Raw genomic sequence first — 13,414 nt, 5'->3', positions numbered from 1 at the left:
CATTTTGGGTAAAGCACGTGTAATTTGTTTCTGACCACATTTCAGATTTCTTGCCTTCACTTACAGAAACAAATGACACACTACACAACCAAAAAGGTTGTTGATTCAATGGTATGTTACGAAATAACACTAGCTCTGCACGAAAAAGTGCGAGTTTCAATCAGTTTTACTGAGGGAAAGCGGTACCATTTTTACTAAAGAAATACAGTTTTGGTGCAAGTACCTTTCATTTTATTATAAAATGTTTATGTTGAAATTGCTAAGTTCCTAAAAGGTACTGTCATTTCCTTAACAGTTTTTCTGTAAATGACTCATGGAGTAGTCTTTGCAAACATTTCACGAAGACATTGTGTAAGCAGTATCGATATGCAGTGTACGTTCTTTTATGTATGAGTCTTTGGGATACGACCGCGGAGGCATGTGTTGCCTTTGGCGACCTCTGTGCTCTCCGCCAGTCAGATAGCTAGCAGTTAGCTTGCAAAACTCCTTCCGAGTAAATGTTTGCTGTGAGCCAGGAAGTTAATTAAGAGCCAAAAACGCTTTTAAGAGCCAAGTTGTAATTACTGTGCGCAGTGGAATGAATAGCGCGAAGAATTTATAGCCTAAGGATCCTCAAGTGGAAAATTACGAATAAATAAATTTGATATGAATCGAACGTATTAACAGAAACAAACTTTTGATTAATACATTAATTTATTCAATTAATAAGCATTAATCCGATCTAACTATGACAGAATAACAACTGACTTTACAAATGTTCACTATGTGAATCCTACTAGGTAAACTTATTGGTTTTCAGTGTTACTTGAACGAACGTGTAAAGGTGCCACTTAGATGCAACAGACATTCTTAAAATTACTCACTAATTTTTATCCAAACGAATACAGTCACAGTTGGCCAGATAGTTACTGCGAAACCCAAGCATCTACTAAAGCAATGTTGGACTTGAGGTTGGTGCTTGCAATGACTTGAGCAGATGTGGTCCAAGATTTGTTCTACAATGCCAGTGCTGCTAATTATTCTCACTGTAATTAATCAGCATGGTAAGTGCAGGATTCAGCCGTCAAGGGTGTGACTTTGCGGTACAGGACGAGCCCCGAGCTTCTGTCGACGTGAACTCTGGACCCCACTCGTCTGCTAAGATGTATGCCAAATACACACAACTCTCCACCTCTTAACAAACGTTAATGATGTGCACAAGACACGTGCAACTACCATCTCCCAACGAACTCCGATTTTCAGCTGAACTAGACAGACTGCTGTTTTTGCCTGCCAAATGGATATGTCCGCCAATCGTAGAATATGATCACTCAGCTGCCCAATGGAAAGGTTCCTTCGCGCATAAAAATCCCACGAAGGAAAACGCACCACGATAAAATGCCAATGACTTCTCAATTCGACGTTCTTCTTCTGCTTGTTCGAAAAAGTTGCTGCTTCTGCTCCACGACCATAACGTCTCAAACATTTCTACCGATCGCAAGTTTTCGGACCCAGAAACTAGCGTCACGCCGGCCGCGGTGGTCTAGCGGTTCTAGGCGCTCAGTCCGGAACCGCGCGACTGCTGCGGTCGCAGGTTCGAATCCTGCCTCGGGCATGGATGTGTGTGATGTCCTTATGTTAGTTAGGTTTAAGTAGTTCTAAGTTCTAGGGGACTGATGACCACAGATGTTAAGTCCCATAGTGCTCAGAGCCATTTGAACCATTTTTGAACTAGCGTCAAAGCAGTCCGCCAAAAGTAAAAACTGCTACTGAGGCGTGGCTCTTATTTTTCTGCAAGGCGTGTTGCTTTGGAAAAGCGTAAGATTATTATCTCCTAATGGAGTTCTTCAAAATACGAGAAAGCACCAGCCTACCACTGACACAGTCCCCTGGCATCAGCTCGGGCAGGCCTCAGTCGTAAACGTACAATAGCTGACATCCCCCTGAGGCTAGCCTGTCATGGAGAATTTCATGGAGCTAATGCCAGGTGGCTACTTGTTTCGTTACGTCAGCCACTGCCTTGCCTGTTCTAGTTCCAGTGTGCTTTCCGCACACTCACCAAAAACACAAAGAAAAACGAGGAATACATGCACCATGTCAAATATATTTGAAATGAAACACTATCTTATTCTGCTCCCTCATTATTATCTAATTAATGTGTTATTCTCATATTAATGAATATTTACATGTGAAATGACTAGCCACTTTTCAAACTGAACCATGCTCAACAAAAGTTTCAAACACTTGAATCCTGGAGTCGCGTGTAGGGTGTATACAGGACTGCAGAGACAGCGCCAGTCGGCAAGTTTGGTGAGAATATTCGATTTACCTGAAGTGGCTGCTAAAGAATTGCTAAGGTGTTGCAGTCAATTATGCGTATGGTATCTGTATCGCACTGTCCATTTCTCGTGGAATTAGCGTGGTGGACTAGTCATGGTTTGCGAACGTGAGCTGTTAGTTAGGTGTGTAACGCTACGACAGATTAGAGCCTTTGTCTTTATTATGAGCTTGAAACTGGTTATGGGGTCGTATCTTGATCATTCTGTCCGAGGCACTAGGCGTCCACTTTTGTCATTCCCGCCTTCAGATTCAGTAATTCTATGTTTTTCCGGTTGTCTGCAGTTACATTTGAATCTGTAAGATTACTGTAATTCTCTGCTTTTGTCCATGTGTATCTCAAAGACCAAGTGGCTCATGTGCTTTGCTTCTGAATTTGAAGACAATATACAGGTTGAGCCAGTAACTATTGCCACCAAGAATAACTAGGAAAGTGTAATAGGAGCTGAAAATTTGTGGGACAAAAGTTGAATGGGACAATGGAGGCCAAAATATGACGTTTTTTGTTGAAAGGTAGGGACGCTTCAGAGATACGGTCAACTTAGAATCTTTAAATAGGATGCTACATTTTGGTACTTGTTTCCTGATAGCGGCTATCGAAACGAATCCAATAACGCCCAACAGTAAAGTCTTTGAAGGTCAAGGAAGGTCACAAGGCACGATCGTCCAGAAGGTGTTCGAAGTGACGACCATTGGTATCAATGCAGTTCTGCAGTCTTCTTATCAGGGATTGAGTGGCATTCCTTATCACATCGCCTCTTATAGAAGCACATGATCTGACAATTCTCTCCAGCATATCTTCAGGTGTAGTTGGAACGCCTTTATAAACAATGTCTTTTACGAAACCCCACAACAAAAAATCCAGAGGTGTCAAGTCTGGCGAAAGAGGCGGCCACGACACATCTCCTCCGCATCCAATCCAACCATTTGGGAATTGTCTGTAACTCGTTTCTAGCCATCGTCCGCCCCTGGTAGCTGAGTGGTCAGAGTGACGAAATTTCATACCTAACGGCACGGGTTCGATTCCCGGCTGGGTCGGGGATTTTCTCCGCTTAGGGACTGGGTGTTATGATGTCCTTATCATCATTATTTCATCCCCATCAACACGCCAGTCACCGAAGTGGCGTCAGCTCGAAAGACTTGCACCACGCGAACGGTCTACCCGATGGAAGGCCCTAGCCACAAGGCATTTCCATTTCCATTTCTAGCCACCAGCGACAAATGTTCCGTACACCCATCGTGTTGATTCCACATTCTGTTCGTTGTTCCTATAGGTATTTTTTCCAATAACAGACCTAATGTTTCTTGTTGGAATGTGGTGTACTTCCTACCATTAAGATTTCCTTCTTGCTGAAATGTGGTGTACTTCCTACCATTAAGATTTCCTTCGAATCCAACACCATACATTCACCGACCACGGTTTTTGGTGCGCAACTTGCCGCAGCCAACATGGATTTTCAGTTTCCCAATAATGCATGTTATGCAAATCAACATTTCGATGGTTCGTGATTGTAGCCTTGTCAGTAAATAAAATCAAGTTAATGAATGTGTCATCCCTCTGAATCTGAAGTTGAGCCCATCGTCAGAATTCAGTATGACGCATTCAATCCGTACCAGTTCATTCTTGGTGGAGACAGATATGGTAAGGATGATATTTATGCGGATGCAGAACGCGTACAACACTACTCTGGCTCCCTTGCAATCTGACGCGAACTAACACAAGGATCTCGAACCACAGTGGCAAGAACCAGTTTCCGTTCCCTCGGTAGTAATTTTCCTTTGCCGGATATGTTTCCGATGCTTTAAAGATCCAGTTGTTCTCAATTTATTATACACATATTTAAATATACGACGTGTAGGGTGAATACGTTGAGAATATCTTTCAGCGTGTAATTCTCTAGCTCTTACTAAGTTTCTATGGCATTCTCCGTAAATGAGAAGCATATCGACTTGTTCTTCGAAGGAATAGATCATTCACATTCCCTTGATTAGACGATACTAGTCTTACGTTCCCATCAGTGTTGTATTTCAAAACCGTCGAATGGTGTTTACATACCAATGGCACGTTGGATGGATACGCCGTATTCGGCGAATATTTACTATTGAGCGATATACGAGAGACAATTGTCACAGCATGTGCTTTGATAAGTACCGAAGTGTTAAGGAATACCACTCAATCCATGATAAGAAGATTGCAGCACTGCATTCATACCAATGGTTATCACTTCGAACACCTTCTATAAATGGACGTTCATGTCAACTTTGTGACCTTCATTGACCTTCAAAGACGTTGCTGTTACTAATTAGATTCGCCCCGATACCAAACAATAGCATCCTATTTAAAAGAAGTTCACCTTCATATCACCTTCATACCCCACCTAGCAACAAAAAATCAACATAATATTATGGCCCGCATTTTCCCATGCAACATTTGTGCCACAAATTTTTCAGCTACTATTATACTTTCGGAATTATTCTTGGTGGCAATAGTTAGTGACTCACACTGTAGATCATTTAAGTACATTCACTGTTGTTCGTTTCTATTCTCCTGAGCTATTAATTGACTGTTCAAATATTTTGCATCTGTTTAATGCCATGTTCTACACACATGATCCAAGGCACTTTATTTTTCCCTACTGATGATTGCAACTGGTACATATGATGAAATAATTCGGAGTTCGTGTAGATTTTCCAGTTAACAATAATGAATATCCCGTTCTTTTCATGCAAGATTTCAGGTGTGAAGGTGAGTTCTCCTCGATGGCAATTTAGTGCAGAATTCGTGTAACAGATCTTCTATACTCTGTGTGTTCAAGTTTCCACGAAATGACCTGCACGGAGGATTGTAAGCCCTATTGCTTTCTTTGGCATTGTGTAATAGTTCAGCCTATTTACCCACATTCTCATTCAAATAATTTTCTAAGATATTAACAGTAGATGATCAATTCAATATTGCAGTACCAACGAGGGCCAAGATCCCGTTGCATGGTGTTCAACTAAAGATTGACCACTTCTCCTCTCTACAGTTTTTATAGAATCTTACGAGAGATGCTGATAGTTCTGATGGTCAATTACACTAGCTATGTCTGCCATTTAATGACTTGATGATTTTTGTATGTCTGAGGTACTCTTTTATTTCTTTTTCGTTCTCTAAGTCAGATAGTGTTAAAAATTGATATTAGAATCATGAGTTAAGTGTTAATAAGACGTAGTTTCACTAAACCAGGACCTAATGGTACTACTTTCACTAGCAGTACAGTTTCTAAAACAGTGGCGATCTTACAAGGTGAACAGTTTTCCATATATACACTACTGGTCATTAAAATTGCTACACCACGAAGATGATGTGCTCAGACGCGAAATTTAACAGACAGGAAGAAGATGCTGTGATATACAAATGATTAGCTTTTCAGAGCATTCACACAAGGTTGGCACCGGTGGCGACACCTAAAACGTGCTGACATGAGGAAAGTTTCTAACCGACTTCTCATACAGAGACAACAGTTTCCCGCCGTTGCCTGGTGAAACGTTGTTTGTGATGCCTCGTGTAAGGAAGGAGAAATGCGAACCTTTGATAAAGGTCGGATTGTAGCCTATCGCGATTGCGGTTTAACGTATCGCGACATTGCTGCTCGCGTTGGTCGAGATCCAATGACTGTTAGCAGAATATGGAATCGATGGGTTCAGGAGGGTAATACGAAACGCCGTGCTGGATCCCAACGGCCTCGTATCACTAGCAATCGAGATGACATGCATCTTATCCGCATGGCTGTAACGGATCGTGCAGCCTCGTCTCGATCCCCGAGTCAACAGATGGGGACGTTTGCAAGACAACAACCATCTGCACGAACAGTTCGACGACGTTTGCAGCAGCATGGACTATCAGCTCGGAGACCATGGCTGCGGTTACCCTTGACGCTGCATCACAGACAGGAGCACTTGCGATGGTGTACTCAACGACGAACCTGGGTGCACGAATGGCAAAACGTCATTTTTTCGGATGAATCCAAGTTCTGTTTACAGCGTCATGATGGTGGAATCCGTGGTTGGCGACATTGCGGTGAACGCACATTGGAAGCGTGTATTCGTCATCGCCATACTGGCGTATCACCCGGCGTGATGGTATGGGGTGCCATTGGTTACCGGTTTCGGTCACCTCTTGTTCGCATTGACGGCACTTTGAACAGTGGACGTTACATTTCAGATGTGTTATGACCCTTTACTCTACTCTTCATTCGATCCCTGCGAAACCCTACATTTCAGTAGGATAATGCACGACCGCATGTTGCAGGTCCTGTACGGGTCATTCTGGATACAGAAAATGTTCGACTGCTGCCCTGGCCAGCACATTCTCCAGATCTCACACCAGTTGAAAACGTCTGGTCAATGGTGGCCGAGCAACTGGCTCATCACAATACTCCAGTCACTACTCTTGATGAACTGTGGTATCGTGATGAAGCTGCATGGGCAGCTGTACCTGTACACGCCATCCAAGCTCTGTTTGACTCAATGCCCAGGAGTATCAAGGCCGTTATTACGGCCAGAGGTGGTTGTTCTGGGTACTGATTTCTCAGGATCTATGCACCCAAATTGCGTGAAAATGTAATCACATGTCAGTTCTAGTATAATATATTTGTCCAATGAATAACCGTTTATCATCGGCATTTCTTCTTGGTGCAGCAATTTTAATGGCCATTACTGTATAAATCTATATGTGAAAGCGAAAATTCATGTTACAGGGTACCTAGCCACTGAACTGAAATATGCGTGTAGTGTACACTGAGATGACGAAAGTCGTGCGATACCTACCAATATCGTGTCGGACCTCCTCTTGCCTTGTGTAGTGCAACAACTTGATGTGGCTTGGACTCAACAAGTCGTTGGAAGTCCCCTGCTGAAATACTGAGCCATGTTGGCTCTAGAGCAGTCCACAATTGCGGAAATGTTGCTGGTGCAGGACGTCGTGGACGAAGTAATGTCCCATAAATTTTCTGTGGGATTCATATCGAGTGATATGTGTGGCCAAACCACTCTCTTCAATTGTTCAGAACGTTCTTCAGACCAGTGCTGAACAATTGTGGCCCAGTGACGTGACCCATCGTTGTTTGGTAACATGGAATTTATGAATGGGTACAAATTATCTCCAAGATGCCGAATATAACTATTTCCAGTTAACGATCGGTTCAGCTGGACGAGAGGATCAAATCCGTTTCATGTAAACACAGTCCAAACAGTTATGGACCGTCATCAGCTTTCATAGTGCCTCGTTTACAATTTAGGTCGCTGGCTTCGTAGGATCTGCGCCACACTCGAACCCTACCATCAGCTCTTACTAGCTGAAATCGGAACTCATGTAACCAGGGCACGGTTTTCCAGTCGTCCAGAGTCCATCCGATATGGTCACGAGCCAGGGAGAAGTACTGCAGGCGATGTCGTGCTAGCAAAGGCACTCGTGTCGGTCGCTTACTGCCATAGTCCATAGACGCGAAATTTCGCCGCACTTCCCTAGCAGATACGTTCATCGTACGTCCACACTGGTTTCTGCGGTTATTCCACGCAGTGTTGCTTGTCTGTTAACACTGAGTACTGTACGTAAACGCCGCTATTCTCAGTCATTAACTGGAGATGGTGGCCACTGTTTTGTCCGTGGTGAGAGGTAATTCATAAAAAGTGGTACTCTCGACACTGTGGATCGCGGAACATTGAATCCCCTAACGATTTCCGAAATGGAATGTCCCATGCATGTGGCTCCAGTACTCAGTGCATGTGGCTCCAACTACTCAGTGTATTTGACTGGCCGAGCGGTTTTACAAAGTTGTGCTTCACGTAGCAGGAGGAGGATTTCAAACAGGAAGTAATCAGACAAGATCATCAATATAGACCAGTTAGCCGATATGTATATATTACTTTGTTTTGCGGGAAGCATACGACACAGTGATGAAACTGGTATATACACTTTATATAATTTCTTTCTTTCCTTTCTTCTTTTCACAGGAAGACATATTTATGTTATTTATGTGTAAAATCAAGCAGCAGAAGCCCACTTTAATTCATTACCTTTCTGAAGAAGAGAATTTTACTTATCAGCAATAATGAGTTTACTTCCTTCCGTTTTTCCACGCACGGAGAAAGAAAGTTATAGATGCAGTTACTTTTCAGTAACAATTATGTGAATGCCTTCTCAATGGAATTTACATTTTTTTAATTCAAGCCATGTTGCAAACAAAGGCAGCAGAAGGGGCATACTTAGTTTGTCGTTAGGAAGAAACGCGTTTCCACATCATCAAGTTACATTCTCTCTTTAAAGGCGGAGAAAAGACAAAAAAGATAAAAAACAAAAGAAAAAAAGAAGAAACAAAAAGTGGATAAAAGGAAAAATAAAAAAGCGGTTCTATAAAAATAAAAAGTGGGAAAAATTTTAAAAAAAGAAAAGAGAGGTAAAACAAAAAAGGAAAAAAGGAAAGAAAAGATGAAACAAACAAAAAAAGAAAAAGTGGAAAACAAAAAAAAGCGGTTACAGACGCTTCAGTCTGGAACCGCGCGACTGATACAGTCTCACGTTCGAATCCTGCCTCGGGCATAAGTCTTTTTGTTTGACTTCACTTCAGCAAGATGCGCGTCGATAATGACGAAATGATGATGAGGACAACACAGGCACGCACACACACATGGACAATTCCAAGTGGAGAAAACCACCGAGCTGACAGGGATAGAAAATCAGCTGTGTTAACCACAAGTCCACCAGCTGCTGACAGGACACCAGCTGAGGACGTCCCGTTAAATAGTCGAAATGAGACTGGGTGCATAAATGAATATTCGTGTGCAACATGCTACAAGACTTTCCTTGCTAACTACTACAATTCATTAATTACTTCGCTTTTTTACAAAATTTACAAATCCATCGTCGTATCCTATACGGTGGATGTTAAACAGAGTACTCTCTAGCTGCGCTAAGATACCGGAGGAGTGAACGCCAGCTCGACAACGTATCAGCAGATGATATCGTGGGTCGCGTTTATAATCTGGTCCCTCTCCCCTGGTGGGAGGTCACCAAACAGCTGTGCCAGCCCGCCGCCTATCGGCGCCATACATCATGTTTTAGTGCGTGGGCGACCCCTAACGACCCGTGTGGCCGGGGCCACCCCCTCTCCCCGCACCCCTCTCCGCCCAACCACACCCGTAAATCTGCCGCCGGAGAGGCGGGAGGCGGTTCGCCGACTTCATTACCGGCCCTCAGAGCAGCCGCTAATTACCGCCACTTGGCCTTTTGTTTCCTTTCTGTTCGGCGCCACTCCCGAGAGCGGATTTACGTACCAGCCGAGCTTCGTCTCAGCGAGAAATGTGTATTTCTGCAGCCCGCAGCGCAATTAGTTGCCGGATAAATATTGTGGCGCAATTGGTACGCGACTTACAATCGATTCGTTTCAAGAGATAATGAAAGCTGTCTGCTCATTCAGCACATTCATTTCTTCCAATTATATTTTGTTTCTAGTCGATTGCAGAATACTGAGCTGACAGAAGTCATGGGATGGCGATATGAATATATACAGATCGCTGTAGTATCGCATACACAAGGTATAAAAGGGGAGTACATTGACGGAGCTGTCATTTATGCTCAGGTAAGTCATATGAAAAGATTTCCTACCTGATTATGGCCGCACGACAGAAATTAACAGACCGAATGTGGAACGGTCGTTGGAGGTAGACGCATGGCATATTCCATTTCGGAAATCATTACGGAATTCAATATTCCGAGATACACAGTGTCAAGAGCGTGTCGAGAATACAAATTTTCATGCATTGCCTCTCACCATGGATAACGCAGTAGCCGACGACATTCACTTAACAAGCGAGAGCAGATGCGTTTGCGTAGAATTCGAATGGTTCGAATGGCTCTCAGCACTATGGGACTTTACATCTTAGGTCATCAGTCCCCTAAAACTTAGAGCTACTTAAACCTAACTAACCTAAGAACATCACACACATCTATGCCTGAGGCAGGATTCGAACCCGCGACCGTAGCGGTTGCGCGGTTCCAGACTGAAGCGCTTAGAACCGCTCGGCCACACCGGCCGGCGTTTACGTAGAGTTGGCAGTACTAACAGACAAGCAACGCTGCGTGAAATAATAGCCAAAATCAATGTGGAACACACGGCGAACGTATCCGTTGGACAGTGCGGGGAAATTTGACGTTAACTGGTTATGGCAGTAAACGACGATGCGAGTACTTTTACTAGCAGCTCGACATTGCCCGCAGCTCCTTTCCTGGGCTCGTGAGCGAATCGGTTGGACCTTACTGGAAAATCGTGGCGTGATCAGCTGACTCCTCATTTCAGTTGGTAAGACTGATTGCAGGGTTGTATTGAGAAGCAGACACCATAATTCATGGAACCAAGTTGTCGACAACACACTGTGCAAGTAGGTGGTGGCGCTCGATAATGGTGTGGCCTGTGTGTAAATGGACTGGGACATATGGTCCAACTGAGCGGTCATTGACTAGAAATAGTTATGTTCGGCCTCATGGAGACCGTTTGCAGCCATTCATGGACTTCATATTCCCAAAGACGACGGACAGTTTATAGATGACAATGCACCATGTCACCACGCCACAATTGTTCAGGATTTGTTTGAACAACATTGTGGACAAATCGAGAGAATGGTTTAGTCACCCAGATCAACCGGCAGGAGTTCCATCCAATGTTTATAGGACATAATCAACAGGACAGTTAGTTCAAAAGATCTTGCACAGGCAGCGCTTCCCGTTTACGTGTGGTTGTAGAAGCAGCGAGGCTCAGTATTTCTGCAGGGGACTTCCAACAACTTTCTGAGTCCGTGCTGCGTCTAGTTGCTGCACTACACCGGACAAAAGGTCTGATACGACGCTAGGAAGTATCCTATGAGTTTGGCACTTCTGTATTCTTTTGAGCGGGTTTGCTGTAACCAGTTTCGAGTAATCGATACAAGTCTAGCAGCAATCTCTTTGCTTGAGGAATCAGCTTGCTAACAACCAATGATAATCCTTTGTGGGCACCAACCTATGTCGGCCATCTCGTTGAAAGTGACTTCGCCATTATTTACTTTACAATTGCGTCTATTTTCTGTTCAGGTTTTGTTGCATTCTTGACGGTGCAGTCGTGCTTTGGAGAGTTACTTGCCAGGGCAAAGTTTACAGTGACAAACTCAAAAATTCAAACTGGCACTGTTTGGATGTGATCACTCCATGACTAGGAATCTCTCTCTGTGCTTACGTGCAGGAAAACAAAAGCTTACAGCTGTATACACTCAGCTCAATGGTAGCAGATTATAGAGTTCTGCATCATTTATTCACGTTATCGTTCTGTAAATTCAAAGACATTATTCTCTCTTGAAGGCTAAAATAATTTTTATGTACAAAAAAGCCAAAGTTGCAAATTCAGGTGTTTTTATTTGTTCAATTTATGCCTAGTTTCAAGTAACTTAAACCCATTTTCAAATCGTTCAAACAGAACGAAATGGTGTATTCCGTAATAGATTGCAAACCGTGTTAAGATTCTACGTTGTGCTTTTGTACATACACTTAGATGGAAGTCAAGACTTTCAACGAACGTTAGCAGGACATGTTTTTTAATGCAGTTTTCACTCAGTTCTGAGGAAATAGGCATACAACGTTATTTATAACTCGTAGAGAAACCAGAAAGCAATAATAAAATTCGATGGGCAAAGAAACGAAGCTGTAATTGAGAAGAACGGAGCGAGACAGGGTTATTGCCTGTCCCACATGTTCTTCAATATTTATGAGTTTTGTTCAAAAAGTAATTAGATTTTTTTAAATAACTCTGTTTATTCGTTTACTTCAAAATCATCTCCTTCAAAATTTTCCCCATTAGATACTATAAACTTACATAAATATTCAAAATAGTTCCAATTAGATACTATAAACTTATGTCAATAGTTACCAGAGCTCACTCGAAGTAAATACCAGTACAGTTTTCACCTCTCGCAGCGATGTGTTTTTTATCTCATCTACGTTTGCAAACGACTGCCCTCTAAGATTTATCGAACTGGATCACTAGGGTAACTTTCAGGTCTTTCAACAATGAGTTTTTAATCCCATCTGTCCCTGAAAGACGGCTGCCCTTTAAGATTTCTTGAACTAAATCGTTGAGATAGCTTTCACCTCTTTAATCTCATATGTGCTAAGGTCTACGAGTAACGTCATCGGTTAGTTACCAAAACGTCCTCGGTCGCAGTTTCGAACCCCTCCACCGCTTAAATTTTGAATAAAAATCATCAGCAATGGCGGTCGAAGACTTCCGTCGTAAGAAGTCACCCTGATTTTGCCTTCGGACTTGTGAAAGGGGAAGGAGAAGCGGACAGAGATTCAGGGAACTAGCTCTTTTGCCCTTGGGTTGGAAAACTGCCCCGAAAGGCGGAAGAATTAGCATTGATCAATGGCATTAGGATGCAGATGCCAATGGAAATCACTACATTACAGACACATACTGTGTATCCACAGGACATGTGTCCTATAATTGATAAAGTGTCATGATGATTTTTAACTAGCAAAATTTTCCATACTAGTTCCCCAGTCGAATCTCCGGAAGGAGACTGCCAAGGAGAAGGTGACCATGAGAAAGAGATTGAATGACCAACGAAAGGATAACGTCTTACTAGTTGGGACGCGGAATGTCGGAAACTTGATAGGGAAGCTAGAAAATCTGAAAAGGAAAACGGTAGGCTCACTCTAGACATAGTGGGCGTCAGTGAAGTGAAATGGAAAGAAGACAGGGATCTCTGGTCAGATAAGTACAGGGTAAAATCAACAACAGCAGAAAAGGCTATAACTGAAGTAGAATTCGTTACGAATAGAAAGGTAGGCTAGAGAGTGAGTTACTGTGAGCAGTTCAGTGACACATTTGTTCTCATCAGAATCGACAGCAAACCGACACCGACAGCAGTAGTTCAGGTACACAACCGACCTCATAAGCCAAAGATGACATATAGAAAGGATATGACGATATTGCACGGGTAATTCAGTTTGTAAAAGGAGATGAAAATCTAATGGTTATGGATGTCTGGAATGCGATAGTAGAGGAAGAAGTAGAAGAAAGGGTTACGA

Source organism: Schistocerca cancellata, chromosome 7, assembly GCF_023864275.1.
Source record: "Schistocerca cancellata isolate TAMUIC-IGC-003103 chromosome 7, iqSchCanc2.1, whole genome shotgun sequence".
Taxonomy (NCBI): Eukaryota; Metazoa; Arthropoda; class Insecta; order Orthoptera; family Acrididae; genus Schistocerca; species Schistocerca cancellata.
This window is presented reverse-complemented; position numbering follows the sequence as displayed.